The sequence below is a fragment of the Lagopus leucura genome, unplaced genomic scaffold, assembly GCF_019238085.1.
Source record: "Lagopus leucura isolate 7727_CA_CO unplaced genomic scaffold, USGS_WTPT01 Super-Scaffold_739, whole genome shotgun sequence".
NCBI classification, from domain to species: domain Eukaryota; kingdom Metazoa; phylum Chordata; class Aves; order Galliformes; family Phasianidae; genus Lagopus; species Lagopus leucura.
Genome location: NW_024962255.1, coordinates 17,179,640 through 17,200,111, shown reverse-complemented (window position 1 = coordinate 17,200,111; position 20,472 = coordinate 17,179,640). Strand labels below are relative to the sequence as shown.

The 20,472-nt window shown below is 45.5% G+C and overlaps 1 protein-coding gene across 4 annotated transcripts in view; it reads left to right on the top strand.

Moving 5' to 3' along the window:
* The first annotated feature begins 7,121 nt into the window (after positions 1-7,121).
* MARCHF8 (membrane associated ring-CH-type finger 8) overlaps positions 7,122-20,472 on the top strand; it is an 82,786-nt gene continuing 69,435 nt past the window's right edge. For 3 of the 4 annotated variants that reach the window (XM_042863155.1, XM_042863154.1, XM_042863152.1), the window contains exon 1: positions 7,122-7,178. The gene's annotated coding sequence lies outside the window, so the exon portion shown is untranslated. Of the gene's footprint in view, positions 7,179-7,370; positions 7,449-20,472 lie in introns of those variants that run through there. The other variant, XM_042863153.1, reaches the window with a different exon arrangement.

The following is a 20,472-nucleotide window of genomic DNA, read 5'->3' as shown; positions in this document are numbered from 1 at the left end:
CACGCTCAGCAGATCTGAGGAGGGTACTTTGCCTCGGCCTAATTCCAAAGCGTCTCAAAAATGCTCTGAAATGAATGAAAGAATGCCACCAAAATATGCTTGAATGCTCTTTTGTTAATGGTGAAAACTACTACATGACCTTAATGTATTGCAGAATAGACAATCCTCCTCTGTTTCTCCCTGCTAAACCTACACATGTAAATTTTGGCAGTGTCTGCTCGCTGAGCTATGCAGGGCACTATATGCACAATTAAAAATATTACCTGTCCCCGTAATTTCATTCTGTAAGGAGATAAATATTGCTATTGGATGTGAAATAAGAATAGGAAAAAATAAATTCAGTGGTATCTGAGGAGCGTACACCAGGAACTGCTCAGGTGAGCTCTGACCACCTCTTGCTACGTGTTGTTCCTGGCCTTGCAATCAAGAAGTTGTACAGGTTTATCTCCATAAACTTTATTTGGAGACGGTCTTTATTTAACTTGAGTCAAAGCTTTTTGAATGCTATATTTTTTGTCATTAAGCTGAATTTGTCCTCATTATTGAACCTGTTGCCCATAATGGGCCATAGTTGGGCTATAGTAATGGTTTCTGTAAACTCCCATGCTGGCCAGTGCAAGGCTACAGTACAGTGATGTATAATGAAATATCTCTAATTTTAAATGTGGTCTTGAAATATAGAGTTGAATCTTGCCAGTCATCTTAGATGGTTTGCTTCAGTGGAAACAGAAGGCCCATCAAAACAGGCAGAGTCAGCTTGACATCACTCCAGCCCAGTGTCTGTCGCAAGGAATAGAAGGTAACAGAGAAGAGGATTCAACAGTTCTTCAGTTACCAAATGTGCAAGAACCTGTTTTCAATGCTGGATCTTATCTCCTGTGGTAGGGACTGGTCTGAATTGTGAAGACCTATATGTGCAGTGTGATATTAATTTGGAGGCCTATAAAAGTCTGAAACTATTTTTGAATTTTATTGGGTTCATAATCTTAGTGCTAATTATATGTAGTGTGAAATGCATTTTCTTTCACTGCAGTTTGGAATTTCCTACTTTTTTTTTTTTTTTTTTTTTTTAATTGAATTGATTTGGGGCTAGTGTTATGAGAAAAGGAAAGAATTGGTCTGCTAAATCAATTTGTTCTGTTTGTATCACATCTCCTCTTGCTCATCTTTTTTAATGGTACCATTTGTCTCTGTTGTTCTGGTGCCTTCACTGTACTCACTGTCCTCTGAATCTTCTCTGATTTTGCTGATACTTTGAGAAATCCTTCTGTCTACTTCAGTTTCCCAGTGCCTGTTTTCCTGTCTTGTATATGAAGCTTTAGGTTGCTCATAGTAATGACTGTTACCTACTAGATACTGGTACACTGGAAACTTCAAAAACATAACTCAAATAATATCTGGTAAAACAGGAAGTTTACCCAGAATTCTACAGGGAGAGGTCCTGTAGAAATGCTTAGTATTAATCTATTGCTTCTGGATAGAACAGGGCATAAATAGCACAACAGTATGAGGAGAGAATGTAAGCAAGTTCTGTAAGAGGAACATCTAGCTGAGATCAACACAGTAACTGTGCTTATGAGGAAGATGATGTCTAGATTTTGTTGCACAGAAACAGGCTGCCTATTTTTATTCCTTCACCACATGCATGTGCTGGATGCACGTGATCTTTATGGCAGCAGGAAAGCTGAATCTGAAAATGACTGTGAAGAGAGAGGCTCAGCAAGGACAAATGTCTTTCCACTGTATGTTCAGTGTTGGGAGGGGTGAGCTAGCATAACCTTCTATGATCCTCAGTAGTCTAACTAACAAACCTGGAGGTGCAGCAGAGCCGTCAGGTCCTTTTTCCAATTTATGATCAGTAGAGAATGGAACTTATTTTGCTTCTTGCAAAGTAAAGGAAGAAGATGATGAGCTGTTGTCCTAGCTGCAGTACCACCTGGCCTCTGGAGATGCATCAGTTCTCACCGAGCTTCACTTCTTTTTCTTCTTAACTGGTGCATATCCTGCCTGTGAACTAAGCATTACATTTACTGGGGTACGAAAAAGAGACTAATGTACAGATTTCTTCTTTTTTTTTTTTCTGGATACCAGATGACATATAGTGCAAGAAGCCTTAATGAATGTAACAGTGTGGATTGGATTGCTCTAGAGCGCGTTCACCCATAACTAGATAACCAATTTAGTCTAGAGAAATTGCTGTAAGGTCAGTTTGTTGCACTCGACAGCCTTTTCCTTAGTTTTTTGAGGCTCAGTAACAATAAAACCTTATTAACACTCCTACAGAGGGTAGTGTTTATGAGGCCGCAGTTAGGCTTTATGACCGCAGCAGCTTCTCTGCTCTGAGACAGGTTCAGAGCTGTATCCAATCTTGTCACTCTATAGAGGCACCCTCACATGGCTATAAGGACTTGCTGAAGTCTGCTGGCGTGCATAGCTGTGTGTCTGTCAGGTGTTGTGCCAGCTTAAACCTGCTGTGTGTTGGGTGGCTGCAGCCATTATCTGCTGCATGCACAATGGATGAGGGCTTTCAACTCTCTTCTGGGAGAAAGGTTATGATCTAGTTTGCAGACAGGAATGCCTTTTTTTCTGGTTGCTTTCCTAGTGAGTTTAAGAGCTGATGCCACTCAGTCTCAGAGATGGATTTCAAATGATCTCACGCTAGCGATTTTCCAAGGCCAGGTTTTACTGAAGCACATTATTGCACTTCTAATTTACATCTGCATCTGAGACAAAAGACAGTCTGGTAAGTTTCAGGCACTTAGGGAATACACTTGTGCAGATGTCTGCAAATATCCTCCTTGCAGTCCTGGTGGTATTTTCATTAGAAGGTGATACGAGCCTTGAAATGTAGTGCTTCACTGACTAAAGCTGCACAGCAGTCCTGCAGACTTCGGTGCATTCTGCTGGGTCACTTCTTGCAGATCATGCAGACAATTATATAAGAAAGAAAAATGGTTCACTTAGCTGCAACTGCTGCTCTTTGGGAATGTTGCCTGCGTGTATTTCATTAGTGGCCTCACCCCTTGACTTCCTCTCTTTTCTCATGGAGGGTCAGTGCTTTAATGCTATGGTACTTGTTCAGTGTGTGGTATCTTTCAGATGCCTGCCGTGCAATTTTCATGTATCATCTAAATTCTTTCATTTCTAAGCTCTTGCCCTTTACTGGAGCAGAACAGGTTTCAGATAGTGAGCATCTCTGAGTTATTGTGTATCTGAATGTTCCTGGTTCTAACACTGATGTTCTGGGCTGGCAAAGAAAGGGAGCGGTAGCTCTTCCTTTCCTGTTCCTGAAGGAGTCAGAAAATTCTTTCTGTAGTCTTGAAATGATGTTAGCAGAGAATTTTCATCTTACAATTGGCAAGAAAGGTGCATCTTGATGTTCTAAGGGAGAGAACAGCAAAAAATAGCCTCTTCTATCCTGCGGAACAGACTAAAAATCTGCTGTGTAATACACATTGGAAGCAGGTTTAAGTGATTCCAGATGTCAGAGAGAGAAGTAAAACTTGGGAGTATATCCTGTCTCATCTGGATTAGATTGGATGTCAGGGGGAAGTTCTTTACAAGAGAGTGGTGAGGTTCTGGAAGAGGCTGCCCAGGGAAGCTGTGGATGCTCCATCCCTGTTCAAGGCCAGGGTGGATGGTGGCCTTGTCTAGTCCCAGATCTGGAGGTTGGTGACCATCCCCTGTGGCAGAAACATACAAACTCGATGATCTTTGCGATCCCAATCAAGCTATTCTGTAATCTGCATGTGTGTCATATTTGCACATGCAAGTACATGAGCATGCGTGTTCCTAGCAGCCTGACAGGGTGCTGTCTGGGTGTAAGGCTTCATATTCATCAAGTGTTATTATCCAGTCTAATAGATCTGCTTCTCTACCTGTAACATTAATTGCCACTGATGGGAGAGGGGATGGACATGAGTGTGAATTGAATGAGCATTTATGAGCGCATGGAGGGGGCTTACACCTGCCTGTTCTTTGCAAGGGGTCTTTTGGGGCTGAGAAGGATTGATGGGAATTAGTCCCCCATCAGTTTGTGTAATCCTCTGCAAGATGTCTGGGGCTGCTTCCAGCCCCAAGTCCCTGATGGCTATGTCACTGCAATTATCGCTGCAATTTGGCATGTTTTTGTATAGAACAATGCAAGAAAATACTTCAGTTTCTTAAGATAATAACACAGCTGACTTGTATGGTTCATTAAATATATGGTAGCAATAATTTTAGTTTGTCAGGAAACAGCTTTTCCCCAGAAAATCTAAATAACTTTGGAGACCCAAACCACAGTGGAATTCTGAAGTAATCCCTTAAGTCATGAGGAGTTGCTATGGGAACATGCAGGTGCTCAAGCCAACATCATGGAATAAAAAGATCATTTATAATTATCTAGGAAAAAGCAGTGACGCTTTTCCACGTAAGAAGCACTGTCTGTATTGTCCTAACTGAAGACAAAGAAGAACGCACAGTGCATATTTTTTAGCATTCGGGGTCTCTGCAAAAAAAGTAAAAAAGTACTCTCAAAAGCATTAATAGCTGCATGTCACAGCCGTGCTGCTCCTGAGGGAACCAGAGCCTCGTGGGCACAGGGACAATTCTGTGATTGTGACTTAACAAATTGCGCTTACTGTCATTGGCAGACATTTTATAAAGGCCTCATCTGTGTGCTCACAGTGCATGTCCTGCCTGCAGGGCAGTGGGGCAGCTCCTCCTGCAGACCTGTTGCTCTCCCAGCTAAGCGTGACGTGCATTTGGAGGCCTGTGTTGCTCTGGTACAATTTTACCTGTGCCAGTGATTCTCCAGCAGCAAAGCTGGAGGTATTCTCTTTCTTTGTGTTTGTTTGTTTTGAAAACATTTGTGTCCTTCTGGAACTGTCAGCAAGGCTAGAGGGAAAAATGTAAGTTTTCCATTTAATAATAGAGTTCAGCTTAAACTCTTTCTTCCTTTTTTTTTTTTTTTTTTTTTTTTAATAAGTTGTAAATTTGGAGGAAAATACTTGTGAAGGTGTTAGTTTGCACTTTCTGCTAGGGCTGTATTCAGCCCTGGTGAGACCACATCTCATGTACTGTGTTCAGCTTTGGGCCCCTCACTACAAGAAAGACATCAAGGCCCTGGAGTGTGTCTAGAGAAGGTAAAGGAAGCTGTGCAGGGTCTGGAGCACAAGTGTAATGGAGAGCAGCTGAGGGAACTGGGATTTTTCAGTCTTCAGAAGTGGGAGACCTTATTGCTCTCTACAATTCCCTGAAAGGAGGCTGTGGTTAGATGGGGTGACCTCCCAGATAAAGTGATAGGAATGGCCTCAGGTTGTGCCAGGGGAGTTTCAGGTTGAATTTTAAGAAAAAAATTGTTCTCCAAGAGTGGTCAAATATGGAAACAAGCTTCCTAGAGAATGGTGAAGGCACAGTCCTTGGAGGTGTTCAAAAAATGTGGAGATATGGCACTGAGCGACATGGTTAGTGAGCATGGTGTGAAGGGGCTGATGGTTGTACTAGATGATCTCAGAGGTCTTTTCCAACTTTAATGATTCTGTGATTCTGTCAGGCCTGCAGGAAGGTGTTTCTAGTGGTGTTCCTCAGCATGGAGGTTGGTTCTGGCTGTCAAGGCATTATTGCAGAGTTTTTACCTTCTGTAACAGCAGTGTGCTTACAGTACTAGGCAGGGTTAGGGGAAACATAGAAATCACAAAACACAGGGAGGGCTTAGATCTGTCTGCAAAGGAATTCAGGCACTTTTGCTTTGTTGGCAATTAGGGTTTTTTTTTTTCTTGATGGCTTGTGGTGTCTTCTTTCAGTTCAGGCCTGAGCATTTGTTATTGTGTATCCTGGAAGGTCTGCCCTCTGTACAGCCCTATCTCAGTTCAATTTCTGCTTCCATTGGGCAGTGTCAACGAGCCCCTGTCCTGGTCTGGCACATGGCACAAGATAACACCCACAGATACACTCCCAGCCTGGAAAATGAGTCAAGCAAAGAGAACTGAACATCTGAGGGAAGCGAACAGTCTCCTCTGAGACTTCCCTGAAGCCTCAAGGTAAGCCAGTGGTACAGCTGAGCATGGATCTCGTTACAAGGTAGGACTGTACTACGCTGCCTGCTGACAGGACGTGGTTGTCATCATGCAGAAACATCCCTGTCTTCTAAGGCGATGTAAGCTAGGTCCGCCTTCTTGCTTCTGACCGCATAGGACTGAACAGGAGCTGCAGGCACTCCTCTCAGGACAATGCGCTGCATGCTCTGTAGGTGGAGCGTCTTGCTCCACTGCACGGGGTTCTGGCCCTAAAGCTCAGACAGTGACAACGTCAGCCCAGCACCTCTGGGCCTGAAAGCCCACTGCAGCACGTGTGTTGTGCTGGGGGGTGACTGTGCTCAGCATTGGAAGGGGCTGCCCTGCTCACTGTGTACACCTTCTCACTATACTAAGTGTTGTCTCTCTGGAGCCCTGTAGATTCGATGTGAACAAGTGCAGACAGATGAAAAACTTTGACCAGGTTCAGGGAATGAACTCGTGTATGGTGTCAGGTGCTCCTGTTTGCCGTCCGGTGCGTCTCCGCCGTGCAGCAGGCAGGAGCAGGGGCATTGCTGCTGCCTTATTCGCTCTTTCACTCACTCCCACTAAGCCTGAGCAGAGAAGATCCGTCCCTCAGCACTTCGTCGCAAAACCCTCATTTTACTTTTTTTCTAAGTGTCGTTCACCTGTTCCACCACATAACAAGCAGACGTTCGTTCTCCGTTTCTGTCTCCGGGAAGAAATGACGAAACGCACACAACAGAAGTATAAAATAGCTGCCGCCGTCGCCCCGCTGCCCCCGGCCTCCCGGCTCCGCTCCGCCCTCGCTCCCGCGGCGGTGCCGCGCTGCTGCAGACAGGCGCCGGGCAGCTCCGCTTGGAGCCGCGCGGAGACTGAACGGAGCACCCCGTCCCGCCCCGCTTCCCCGTCCTCCTCCGGGCCATGGCGGCGGGGGCGGGCCGGGGCGGGGCGGAGCGGTGACGGGCAGCCCGGCCGGCCGCGGAACCGCCGTAAACAGCGGGCGAGGGAGCCGGGGCTGCCCCAGCCCCGCGGGAGCCCGGCCGCTCTCGGCCCGTCGGAGCCGCGGCTCGCCGCCTGCCGGCGTGGGCATGGGCAGCAGCAGCCGCCGCCGCAGCCGGAGGAGGAGCCGCCGGCCCGGGCCCTGCGCGGGGCACCAAGGTAGGCTCGGCCGCCGCCCCGACCGCGGGGAGCCGCCGCTTCCTCCGGGCTCCGGCACGGGAAGGGGCCGGGCCGCTCGTCCCACGCCCGCGGCCCCGCGGCAGCGCCCTCCGCCCTCAGGTGGCGGCGAGCAACAGGCGGCGGCCGAGCGGCCCTCGGAGCGGGGCGCTGTCGGGAGCGGCTCCAGGTGCGGCCGTAAGAGGCTTTCCCCGCTGCCGCCAGCTTTGTCTGCTCTGCCTGACCTCGTCTCGCGGCGCGTTGGCGCTGGAGGTATTAGCGGTGCTCGGGAGGAAACGAGAGCCGATCAGCTGGGTGGGAGAGGCGCTGGTTTTGCGCTGCGTTTGTTTCGGGAGACGACGCGAATTTTCCTTCTGGTAGCGATGTGGAATGGAGGCGAGCGGAGTGAAAACTTTACGCAAGGTGTGCTGTCATAACCCGACCGTACGGAGCCGTGCGGCTGAGTGACAGGCGAGGAAATAGCCCGAATTCTTTCATGCCTCCAGGAGCTGGGAGCAGATAAAAGTACTCCTCGGGTTGTTCTCGAGTGTAACGCTAACTTCAGCACGCCGGGAGTGCGATTCAGGCTAAAAGCAGAACGTACGAAGCCGAGCTTCGGGCTGCAGTGTGAGAAAGAAACCGTGGCACCGCCTTTGGAACGGGCAAAGTGCGTGTGCCCCTGAACAGAGCCAGCCCGCAGCAACCCCGCTGCAACAGCTCGGTAGGGAGCTGCTCTGGCAGCAACAGCAGCTCGCTTTGAGAGCGTCTGCCTTTAGTTTGAGTAGCGTCAGGCCAGACTGGGGTTGAACCTGCCATGGATTAGCAGAGGAAAATTTTCTTTGGAAAATGCTTATTTATCAAGCCTATGTTGTTTTCTTTGATACCTGTCAATGACCCTGAATTCCTACTGACGTGTTGTGTTGTGCTGAGCTTGCATCTGGAGCGGGACAGCTCCAGCTGCAAGGGTGTGTGCCTGCTGTGGAACGTCGGGAGCTGTGACCCAGCTGTTGATGCCATGTTGCCCGGAGCAAGCCTGGCACTGTGCTGTCAGAGCCAGACCTTCCCTGGGATGTCACTGTGCTGCAGCTGCTGGGACTGATAGGACTAATGAAGACTGAGCGACTGTCTTTTCACTGGGGACTTTGTGTAACTTTGGTTACATCCGATGGGAACCTAAAAAGTTCAGAATTTGCTGGTTGTTTGTTGTGGTGTTTAGGGACGCTTCTTTAACTTGTCCTTCTGCTAGCTCTAGTCAGCAGGTGTGCTCATAGAGGTAAGCTGGTGGGAAAGGGCCAGGTTTCTGTTATGGGCTGATGGGTCGGAATAAAAGCTGTAACGTTTTTCATAATTCAGCCTGTGTCAAGGCTGGTGGAGGTAGCCAAATGAAGCAGTTACCATTCTAGCACTAGGAAATCCACCTGTCTCCTGGCTGATTTAGCCCAGTCTGAACTGTCATGAGGAAGTACAGCTTCCTACAGGATGAGGGATTTTTAATTTCTATTATTGCAGTCTAACCCTTTGGACAGGCAACTCTCCCATGTCCAACGGTGAAGGGAGTCCATCTGCTGAGGCTGTCAGCACCTGCTTTGGCAGCACGCCGAACTCTCTTCTCTGCCAGCCTGGTTTCCTTATTGCTGTTCCAAGCACTGTTATTAGTGGAGGAAGCAGATTGGTGTAGGAGCGTGGCCGCTTCCAGTAGTATTGACCGGGGGAGGAGCTCAGGTTCTCCTTACAATTTCTGCAGCGTGAGGAAAATGAGTCTTCTGCTCTTAGTCTTTCCCATCGTAGCTGTCAAAAGCAGTCAGTCCTGAGGTGACTGATAGCCAGCTTCGTAAATGGCTGTTGGAGACTCAAGTGAGAATGACCATTTGCTATGAGATGTGCAGACAGCAATGACTGTACCACTATTTATGATTTTTATTTTGTTTTGTGTAAGTTTTACATAAAGAGCTCTTGGTCCTGTGGAAGTGTCTCATGAGTATTCCGTAATAGGTGGTTGCTGAGCTCCTCTGCCAAATGAATAGGCTGTGATGGGCAGAGCTTGAAGGAACCTGGGTGCCATTAGTGCTGTCAGCTTGTGGCAGAGCTCAGCATTCTGCAGGAGTTTGGATGCAGTTGGCAAGATGCGGAAGCACTTCCCCTCTGCTGCAGAGAGAGGTGGAACAGAGGCAGGAAGAAGTATAACTTATTTGCAGGTAGAGAGCTGTTGTTTCAAGTGCACTGCATTTTTGTCATGGCACCTTTTAGGAAAAGTCTCTCTTCTGCTTTTTTTCGCCTGATTCTTGCTGTACGTTCCAAAAAGCATGGTGTGTTTCTCTAGTACGTTCTAAAGAAATGCTAGGAAATGGTTCAAATGCCCAAATTCCGTCAGGTTTCAGAGGTTAATATCATCTGTGTCTCTGAAAACTGACCCCCAAAACTTTAATCGCAGTTTGCATGGAAAGGTTTAGCCATCCAGAACTTCTGCAAGCAGCAAAGCAGAACATAAGACACTCAGCAAATTCAGCCAAATCCCCTTGTGGAAATACTGTCTTGTTTTCTTAATTATGGCTGTTCTGGCCTCTGAGACCCTTGAACTGCTCATCCTCTTTTGAAACACTGCTTAGGAAAATAGGTCATCTCTGGCCGTGCGTTTTGTTTGATTGGTTCGTAGGACCCGAAGATGTTATCTGTTCCTGGGTAGCTGTTTCCTCATGCTCTCATGGGTTTGCGTACTGGAGAATAAGGAAGTTCCTGTAATTCCAAGTGATTGCTCTCATCTGGATTTCACACCCACTGCTTCCTCCCTTGTGTCTAAAACAAATGGGATATTAATTTGTCTAATTGGGTAGTGTGCTCCAGGCAACATAAGGTTTTTCAGAGTAAGACTTGGTCAGGCAAGGATTTTTTAAAATAACATGTTGAGTTTGTGGCCACTTCTGTGGAAAATGGCGTTTTTGTCACTTCAGGATATGCTAAATTAACTTAACCCACCACATTTGTGTATACAATAAGTGATTAGCAAAGCTGTAGAAAGCTCTAAAGAATGGAAAACTAAAATTCTGGGAAAATATCAAGTCTAGGCCATATGGTATTAGAGGGGGAATTTTCCTGGGGAACAAGCTGTGGTATTACTGTCTGCTCTGCTGCTTTCATTTCTGAAAGATGTAGTGCGAGCTGCTGCAGGAGTAGCACAAGCAAACCACATAAACCACACATCTAATTCAGCAAAGGAATTTCTGTAGTAAGATAGGGAAGCAGCCGTGTTCATGGTAGTTGTGCAGAGCTTACTGTGACTTCTGTTTTACTGACTTGTTTGTTGGCTTCAGAGGTCTGTAGTCAGATTCAATGGTCCTTCTGGGTCCCTTTCAACTCAGGATGTTCTGTGGTCTGGTGGCAGCCCGCACGGCGTGGCAGAGCCTGTGTTAGACTTGCTGGGTGGGATTTGCTGGTAGTGAAGTTCTGCACCTCCAGATTTTTGCTTCTTTACTGAGTCAGGGCCAGCGTTACTGTTTCTGTCCTTCGGCCTTTCCTGAGAAGACCACTTGGCCAAAGAACTCGTTTCCAAGGAAGATTCTCCTTCAGTGCTTCCCACAATACTTCCACAGGTCTTTTATCAAGCAGTGTAACCATGTAACTGCATTCCTGTGAAGCACTGAACAACCACTTAACAGATTACATTGTGTCTTTGCAAGTGCTGGGTGGTTTTTTTGGTTTTTTGTTTTTGTTTGTTTTTCAGCTGTTCAATGCAATTAATAATAGACTTTAAGAGAGATGTTATTCTTAAATGTAATTAATCACCAGACAGTTCACAAACAGCCACAGAGATCTCAACCATCAAGAGTTTCCAGTGCTTGCAGTTTCTTTCCCCAGAGAATGGGAAACGCTGGCCTTCCCTCTGTGCCCAGCTGGCCAGCAAAGTTGGGCTGCTTTGAGGGGAAAAGATGCATGCAAATGGCTATTCAACTGCTTGTCCTCTAAAACAGATTCCTCTCTGGAGTTTGCCTGAGAGACCTCCAGACAGGTAAGGATAAGAGGTTCGTTTCAAGGAACAAAGCATTCCCAGCAGTTCTTCCCTGAGCAGGTAGTTTGCCTTCTGCCCTGTTCTGAACTGTTCTGTTCTGTAGGTCGGGAACCACTTCTCTTTGAATCAAGGAGGTCAGTTTGATACAGAGAGGAAGGGAGGAAGGATAGAAGGAGCCAGAGTGACAGATCACAAGTGTGTATGTGCATACAAGGTTACACACAACGTTGCTACTTTTTAGAAAAGTAAACCAAGACTTGTAGCTTCCCTTCTTCTCACCTACTTTGTTTTCAACAAGCTTTTCAGTTCTGCTTTGTTCTGTGTAGGGGGGGAGGAGTATCTGTAGGAATAAGGATGGCAATTCTTAACAGATAGTCTTCCCCTGGGTCTGATTTGCTGGTTCTAATGACCAGAATAATTTGTCACTGACTCACTCGCTGCTAATAGCTCTGTGCCATCAGTGCAGCTTGAGGATGGGAAACGTGCTGCTGTTCAGAGCTGGGTTTTGGGTTCCAGTCTCCTGTTACCCAGGAACGTACACAGGTGCAGTAGTGGGGATCCACATATCTTCCCTTCTTGACGGGTCTACTTTTGACAGAAGAATTTTGCCTTTAGAGAGCCATTTGAATAATATTATAGAACAGGAAGCAGCAGGTTCCCCATGACAAATTGCTTTATATCACTAATGGAACTCTGAGAAAATGTTCAGACAACTCTTACTATGGTAGAGATCTTCACATGGTAGTGGGTGTGAACCTGGCCTCTACCTTCCTGCGGGCAGGTGATGTCACATGGACTGTTCATGAGAGTGTCTCTTCTGATAGGTGCATGAATTCCTTTCTTTAATGTCATTCCCAATGACTTCATAAAGCATCTCCTGCTGACACCATCTCCTTCAAAGCCCAGGGAGCTGCTGGATGAAGGACCTCCTGTGACTGTTTATATTTGCTTTCACTGCCAATGGCTCCTTGTGTCATCCAGGACAGAGGATTAATCTCTCTGATCCCTCTATTTCTAGTTGTAAAAGCGCAGTGTGCTATTGAGGATGATTCACTATTAGGCCAATCCTTGTTATAATCTCTTGTAACTGCAAATGCATTGGTCAGAAGAGGAAGGCTAATGAAAAATGTGGCATATTTGTGTTATATAATATGGGAAGATGGATGGATGGAATGGAACATGAAGTCATGAAGCCCTATAGAGCTCTGCTGTGCTTTCAGACCATGGACCACGTTATAGCATGGGGTTCTTGCAGATGCCTCATCTTGCCCTCTGAGTGTCGTTTTGTGCCTTTCTCTCTATCATGGTTGCCTTCAGCAGACTGCTCTTAGGGGACTTACGCTGAACAGCTTGATGAACTCTGTTATGATAGATAGAAAGTGAAAGTTGGTGGTGGCTTTTCTGTTCTTAATGAGCGCACTAAAGTCTGACATTTCAGAGCAATGTGAGAAGCATGAGGTTGTAGTTTACAGTACATTATAACAGTACAGAATATATGTGGGAGCAGCCTGGGAGGGTTATCAGAAGTTTTTGATTTTTCCTTCCTTTCTGTTAAGTGAAATGAGTTTTCCCTGTAGATCTGCATCCAAAGTGTTGTCCATTTGAGTGTGATTATTGTCATCATAGCTTCGGGGTCATTTTCATATAGAGCCTGCCTGCCAAATCTCAGCTGGAGGTGCCGGGACTAGAAAGAACACTTGCTGTCAGTGGTTTTCCTCTAGCTCTGTCCGTAACCAGTCATTTATATTCAAACTGTTTCAGTATAAGAAGTGTGTATATATGTATGTGCATTCATACACATAAGTAATATATATAATAAGCAGCATAAATGCATGCACAACTAGATGGTGTCTTGCTGCAAAGAGAACATAAGTCTGCACAGCTCTCTTAAGGAAGAAGGAAGTTCACTTTGCACCTAAGGGTTTGTCACAAGAGACAGGAAATCTGAGTCTTGTTCCTGCTTTCAGCCTATATTTTCTGGTTCAGGCCACCTCACCTTGCCTACCGTGCATCTCTGCCAGCTCAGGTATCATCTGGTCCACCTATTGTAATGCTCTTGGGGTTTTTTTTGATGACTGGTTTTTAGCCCACTTCTTGGTAGGAAATGTGCTTATGCAATCGCATGCTAGTAACTTCTGAACCTGATGGCCAAATGTCAGATATTTGCTGAAACAGCAGGCGTCACAGGAGGAAGGGAAAATAAGCTGCAATGTCACAGCCAAAGGCTGCAGCCTCACCCTGCACAGAAGCTCACAGAGATAGCACTTTTTTGAGACAAAAGACAGTCCACATAAGTGGGTGACACTTGGCATGCTGCAGCCACAGGACAACCAGAGTGCAAGCTATAAGCGTGCCAATCCTTCTGCCCGTTGGATAGCTGCCTTTCTTTGCAAGGTATTTTGAAAGCTTGGGGGAAAAGCTTAAGAATTGCTGCTGAATTAGAATTGGCGCTGTGCAGCAGCCTCTTCACAAAATTAATGTTTGATAACATAAGGGGGTGGAAGGAGGAGAGGTTCAGTTGTAAAATTACAGGAGACTTGTCAGGCTGGCTTGATCTTGAGAGGTAACAAGAAAAAGGATGCATGTTTGATTAAAAAAATTGAAGGGAGGTTTAACTTTGCTCTTGACATAAGAAAGCAGAAGCCAATAAAAGAGATCAGATTTCAGCCTTCAGACAGGATTGGTGTTCTTATGCAGTGTGTTAAGGCTGTATTGTTGAAATATCTCTGCATTGGGGTATGAAAACTATGCAATTGCTGTTCAGCAGTTTCTCTGCATAAGAATGTGTTTTATTTCTGTTATTCACATAACAGTGGTGGTCAGCTATTTTGTACCCTTTCTTCTAGGGTCAGACATGAAAGGAGAGGATAACCTCTGAATAAGACCCCTGGAGTTAAGTCTTTCAAATGTTGTGAAAACATTCACTAAGTTGCTTTCCTTATAAAACTGCAAGGCTTGAATGGGCCCTGTGTTGTTCTGTACAAGCTGCTACATGCTTTGGCAGGTGGGTGAGAAAGAACCATGCTCTGCTACACCTGAAGAGCTCTGCAGCTCTGAGGCATTTTAGAGGTGAGATGCTTTTTTACATATCTTTCTGAGAGGGAAGGAGAACTGCAGTGTGGTGTTTTCCAGGCAAATTTCTGAGCAAGTGAAGTTTGCAAGACCCTGTTGTATTTATCAAATGGCTAAAAGTTCAAAATTATTCTTCTTTCACCTTTCATGATCCGTCCAGTTACTTTTTTAAAAAGAGGTACGTGGCTTTGCTTCTAAGTGGATAGTCTGCAAGTGAAAGACTAGAGCTGCATCTTCAAATCTGTGTTCAAAGCAGGAGTCAGTGCTGCCGGAGCTCTATGCCATGTACCAGGGTTGCCTAAGTGCCTCGCACTTATACAGTGTGGGTTGGTCTGATGTATGCTGCATAGTCTTTTGTTGGTTTTCTTCTTCCTGGGATCTGAGTCTTCCATGGTCAGCGTGTGTGTTTCGGGAACCCTAAGACACTTGTATCTGCACTAGGCATAGGCTTTTGTTCACTAGTGGTGCTGATATCAACTTCTCCAAGTACAGCATTAAGAGAAAGGAATAAGAAATCTTCATTCAGTGATACCCTGGCAAGAAGCAAGCACAGCATTGTGCAGTTCAGTCTGAGCACAAGGAAACAGTCAGGACCAGTTTTTTACACAGGAGCATCCATCATGCATTTGTCTCTTGACTGTGGTCTCCTGTTGTGTGTGTTAGACATTTATTATGATTGCCTGCTTTCTCTGTGTACTTGAGCTCTTCTTGTCACCTGGGACACGCGCCATCCTGAATGCCCACTGGGAACTTTTCCCATCTGCATTTTCACACTGTGCAGTGCTACGGGTGCTTCACTTGGACTTGGTGAGCCCGTGATGCCAGGAGGCATCTTGCTGGTTGGCTCCTGCCAGCTGACTTTTCAGGTCTTCCATAGCTGCCATATGTAAGCTTGAGTCCTGCATGGGTCTGGCGAAGCCTCTCTTAACAGGCTGTGCCTGCTTCAGGGCTTGTGGGAGGCTGCAGGTATGGCTCTGCTCCAGGGCATCGCTTTGTTCAGGCAAGGTGTGTTTGCCAGTTGTACCTTGGTACTTTAGTATTATCATGCTTTCCCCAAGACCCTGTGAGAGATATATTTATCCCTCACTTGGTTGTAATTGACATTATTTCTTCTGCAAAGAAGGAAAGAAAACTCCAAGCTGATCATCCAACTCTGACTGTCCTCCTTTGAGCCATATCCTGTGAACCTCATGGGCACTCCTTGTGATTGATGTAATCTAACTAATGTACATAAGAGACATCTGAGTCACAATAGGGAATTTAATAAGATGAGGAAGCCATTGAGTTTTAAGTCTGAAAGTGGTTTGTGTCAGCAGAGGAGAGGAATGGAAAGCAGCATGACAGTGCATCACATCCCACTGAGGCCAGACCATGGACATGCAGAGGCACAGGCCAGCTTCTCCCATGCATGGTTTGCCCTCAGTGGCCCCTGGGAGCCAGGGCATAGCTGGTGAGTTTCTGAGCGGAGCCCTTTACGTGTTCTTTCTTCTTCCTTTACTGGAACGTGCCAAAAAAAAAAGGGAAGAAAATCACTGGGAGGCCAAGTCATGCTTTAGCCTGGTGAGCAATGGCACAGAGCAGTGTGCTGCTGCTGGGCCTACTGAGTTGCTGTGTTTAGAATATGCCACTGCAGCGCGGCAGCTGTCAGAGGGACAGGTTGCTCAGCATGTGGCTGCCTTTGCTGCTGTGTGAAGATAGCTATGCCTTTCCTAGACGTCTTTATCTCCCCTTGCAATTCCTTCTAGGCTTTGTGCGAGAATCCTGAAGCTCTTAAGAAGTCTCTTCTGGGCTGAGTGATAGCTGCTTTCCCTTTTCTCTGTTCCCGGCAGAGATGACTGATAGATGATGGCTTTTGAAGAGATACTAAATGTTGCATTGGAAGTTGGTGCCTAAAACAGTTCTAAGAAAGGCGGTGACTCACTTATAACTCGGTGGCACTGGCTCAATCAGATGGCTGCTAAAAATAACCCACCTTCTAATTCCACCGTTGATCTCTAATTGTAGAAGTATTCTAATTTATAATCTGCAGAGAGGGCTAGATCAGAGTTTGAAGTGAAATCTCTGGTTTGCCAGTTAGGAGACTTGGTGTTTGGAGGGGGCATTCTGGGCGGAGACTAGCTCAGAGTGATGACACTGGCTTTGCCCTGAGCTCCTGCTGAATCTTTTCCCCAGATAGATGCTGTAGGGTGCCGTTTTATCAGCATGCCTTTTTTCACCCTTCTTGGTGTGTTGTCCTAGGGAAAATTCTTTGTTGTTCCTGAAACAGTGACTGTGCAAACAAACCCTTCCACACTGTGTATCTGTGGAATACTTTTTGTTTCCTGCTTCAACCTGTTCAGTAGCACTGGTTTAGTGCCATAAGGGCAGCTGCCTGGTTTTACAGTAGAAACAGCGTGTTTTTGGCAGCAAGAAAAGGGTGTCTTTTCAGCTGTTATGTAGCATCTCATAAGATTGGTCTTCACTTACTTATAGCCTTGTTATGAGATAGTTTCTAAGTTAGCTAGGTGCTATCCTCTATATTGGTGCAGTGAGAGCTGAGCTGACCTTGCTGAAGTGTGACACTTCTGTTAGGTCTGCAGAAAATGCAGGGGGTGTGAGATTGCACCAATTTACTTCTTTGACAGAGGATGGCAAAGGAAGCTTGTGAAAGAGGAATTTTTGCCATTGCCAGCTGCTGCTATTCAGTGAATAGCATCTGTCCCTGTAAACATGAGTGTGACTCCCTGCAGGACTGAGGTTTTGTCCTTGTTCACAGAGAGCACAGGTAGTGCAGAAGTGTGTGAGGCACCGGCTCACTTATGACAAAGGGGGACAGTGTCTGAGATGCTTCCTCTGGCACCCAGAGACTGAAGGGAAATGGTTGGGTTTTCCAAAGAGAAATCACAAATGTGGGTTCCGTCATTTCTGAAATGTCAGAGTCCATATCCTTCATCTTTAAGTATTGCATGGAAGTCTTGGTGCTGTTGTCCAGCCAGTGCTGGGCAGCTCATACCAAAGATGGGACTGTCTCTGGGATGGACACGCCAACTGTCTTCAGTGAGCAGAACACAGGGGATTTTGTCTTGATTGTCTGGCATCCTCTGCTGCCCTTTGAATAGAGCACAGTTTCCTTCTTTTTTTTTCTTGTATTTGTCGTTTTAAGCTGATTGATAAAGAAATATGCCCTTATTTCTCTATTATGCTAGTTCAGAAGACATTTGTATTATGATTCTGTAGTAGTATTTTACCTATTCTTTGTTTGACCTCATCAGGCTCAATGCTCCCCTCTTTCCAACGGTACACCTTCCAGAATTAATGAAATTTCAACCAAAAAAATGACCTTTTTCTTCTTGCCTTCCACTCAACATTTTTCAACAAATACCTGATAGAAACTGCTGTTACTTCTAGTTTTTGTCCTCATTAATGTTTCAGATTTTAAAACAGTGCTCATGTGCACCAGAATTTCATGGACCTTATTCAGCAGACTTGGCTCGTCGCGCTGGCTCCTGTCTAAACTAATTTAAAGGAAAGCACATCCATTAGGGAAGAAGACAGAAAAGCCACTTATAAATGTGATAAGGTTGGAAGATGTGACATGTCGATTGATACTGGTGATGTGGTCATGATCCTGAATTTATTTTAAACGTTTTCCTCTATGGACAGCTTCCCATATTGACTTTACTTGCCCTATGCATGTACCCAGGAACTCTCTCACTGACCTGGCTCAGAAGGAAGTTGGTAGTTACTAGACACCTGAAAATTGCTTTGAGCATCTTCTGGAGGACAAACAAGAAGTGGAAGAGCAGTGGAGTGTTGTGAGTCACCCAAGCTGCAAGATACAAATCTGTGTAATTCTTACAAACAGGTATGGTTTCTGTTTATCTGGACACTAGGCTTAGTCTTTGCAGCTTTCTGCAGTTGCCTGTCGTTCACAGGCTTTAGAAATCCTACTTTAATGCTGATGATAGACAGCTGCAGTACATTTTTCATAAGGTTGCATACAGAGCATGTAAGTGCATTGGAGAAACACTATGAAACTCCACCTAATTCCTTGTAAGATGTTTGAAGAAGTACAAGGTCTAATATGGAATGCGACAGAAAGGGTCAACACTCGATTGCAGAACAAAGAACAAGGGCAGAGGGTGAGGAAGTAACCAGTGGACACTTGGTTTCTTGTAAATGTAAGAAAGGAATCCACAGTCGTATATTCAGCTCATGATTGCATCAAGAGGCTATTTTAGGTAGGGGGGGGATGAATGGGCTTTTATAAATCGTGGTAAGGAGTGCCTTGTCTGAGGGCTCAGTGATGCCAGCTCCTTTTCTGGTGGCAGAGTGGGGCTGTGGGGGAGGACACGCAGACTTGACACACGCCTTGCAGCACACTTGCATGAAATAACTGGCTAATGAAAGGGAACTGTTTTTGCTGACACTTCGGTGCTGCCAGTGCGTGTTGGTGTCAGCCCTGTGTTGCATGGGGAGCTGGGGCATGCGAAGGCTGGCTGTTTGTCAGCCCACTGAAATTGGCTGCCTGGTCTTTAAATTGCACCAGGGATACTTGAGATAAGAAGAGAACATGCAGCCTTTTAATGTCACTGTGTGCACTGTGATGAGGTTGCAGCTGGAAGAGACCATCTTGTTCTGGTGCTGGAGGGAAATTAATTCTGTTCAGACCTGGACCCTTGTGTAGGCTTTTACACAACTTTGCTATTTAATGATAATGCTGTTACACAGGAGTTTTTATAGAATGATAGAATCCTTAGAGTCGGAAGGGACCTTTAAAGATCATCTAGTCCAGCTCCCCTGCAATGAACAGGGACATCCACAGCTTGATCCAGTTGCCTGATCCAGTCCTCATCTTGAAAGTTCCCAGGGATGGAGCACCCAACCACAACTCTGAGCAGCCTGTTCCAGAGCCTTAGCACCCTCACTGTAAAAGACCTTGTATCTAACCTAAATATATCCTTCGTAGCACAACTGTCACATTGGAATTGATGAGAAATGCCATATCTATTTCTCTAGCAGCTCTGTCAAATCAAGAATCTGGTGATGGTGACCATGCAGGTGTGAACCTGGGGAGTGATTAACACCTGTCCTGCTGTTATCACTGGTCTGAATGCAGTGCCTGGGATTGTGGTGTTACCAGATACAGTTTATTGCTACAGTAAGGAGCAGTGCCAGCACCACAGAAGTTATGTGTGTGTGAAGCAGATGGAAAGTGGGCAAGGGGGAGTACTATTACCCTTCCATTTAACAGAGGGGTCAAGTGAAGAACTTAAATGCTTTGACTTCCTGAACCCCAGCTTGGGAGGACACCTCTTTATTGCTGATATTTAGGGGAAGAAAAGATGAGCACTTGTGCATGTGGACAGTGGATCCCACAGCTTGTTATCCTCACTGGAGCATGAGCTCTTGTGCAGGTGGCAAATGCAGGTCCTCTCCCTGAAAAGGGAGGCTCTTGTTTGATGTTAGCAAATGTATAGAAAAGGCATTAGTGTGGAAAAAGACCGAAAAAGCCATAAAATGTTCAGGCATAGGTGTCTACATTTCCAATAAAAAGATCTCACTAAAAGCTGTTGCAGTTTGATGACCTGTATGTAGTATTCCCCTAGATTTAAGATTTATTTACAGTTTAACTCTCTTAACTTTGGGGGAAAGTAAATGACTGCAGGTACTATTTTTGCATCAGAAGGTCAGGTTATTTCTAAATGTGGGAAAATGTGGTTGAAAACAGAACTTAGTGGTGTCATGCATGTTTGTGGAAGAATGAAGTCGAGAATGCTTAGTACATTGGCCTTATTGCTTCACACTTGAGCTTTTGAAGAGCCTGGTTTGGAGCTGTCTGATTTCTGCTTTGTGCAAGTTCTAAGGAATGTAGTTTTTGCTGTTTCCTTAGAAGGAGCTTAACAGTGTGTCATAATGATGCAGAAATCTAGATTTATTTTTAAGATTTTCAGAGTAAAGATATGTTGTAACTCTTTATTCACAGGCTCAAGTTATCTGAGATTTAACTCATGAATCATTCAAAAGAAATACATTCTTATGTGCACCAGTTTGGAAATTTCTTATTCACCCAAGGACAAAGAGGCAATGATTTCATACTTCTTCAAAATACAGAATCATTTAATAAATACTGTGTTCTTTTCACTCTGGCTTAGGAGCAATGGTTTGCCTAGCAGCAATTAAACAATAGTGAAAAACGTTGCTTAGGCGCCTGTTGTTCATAAATAGCTTTCACAAATGTTA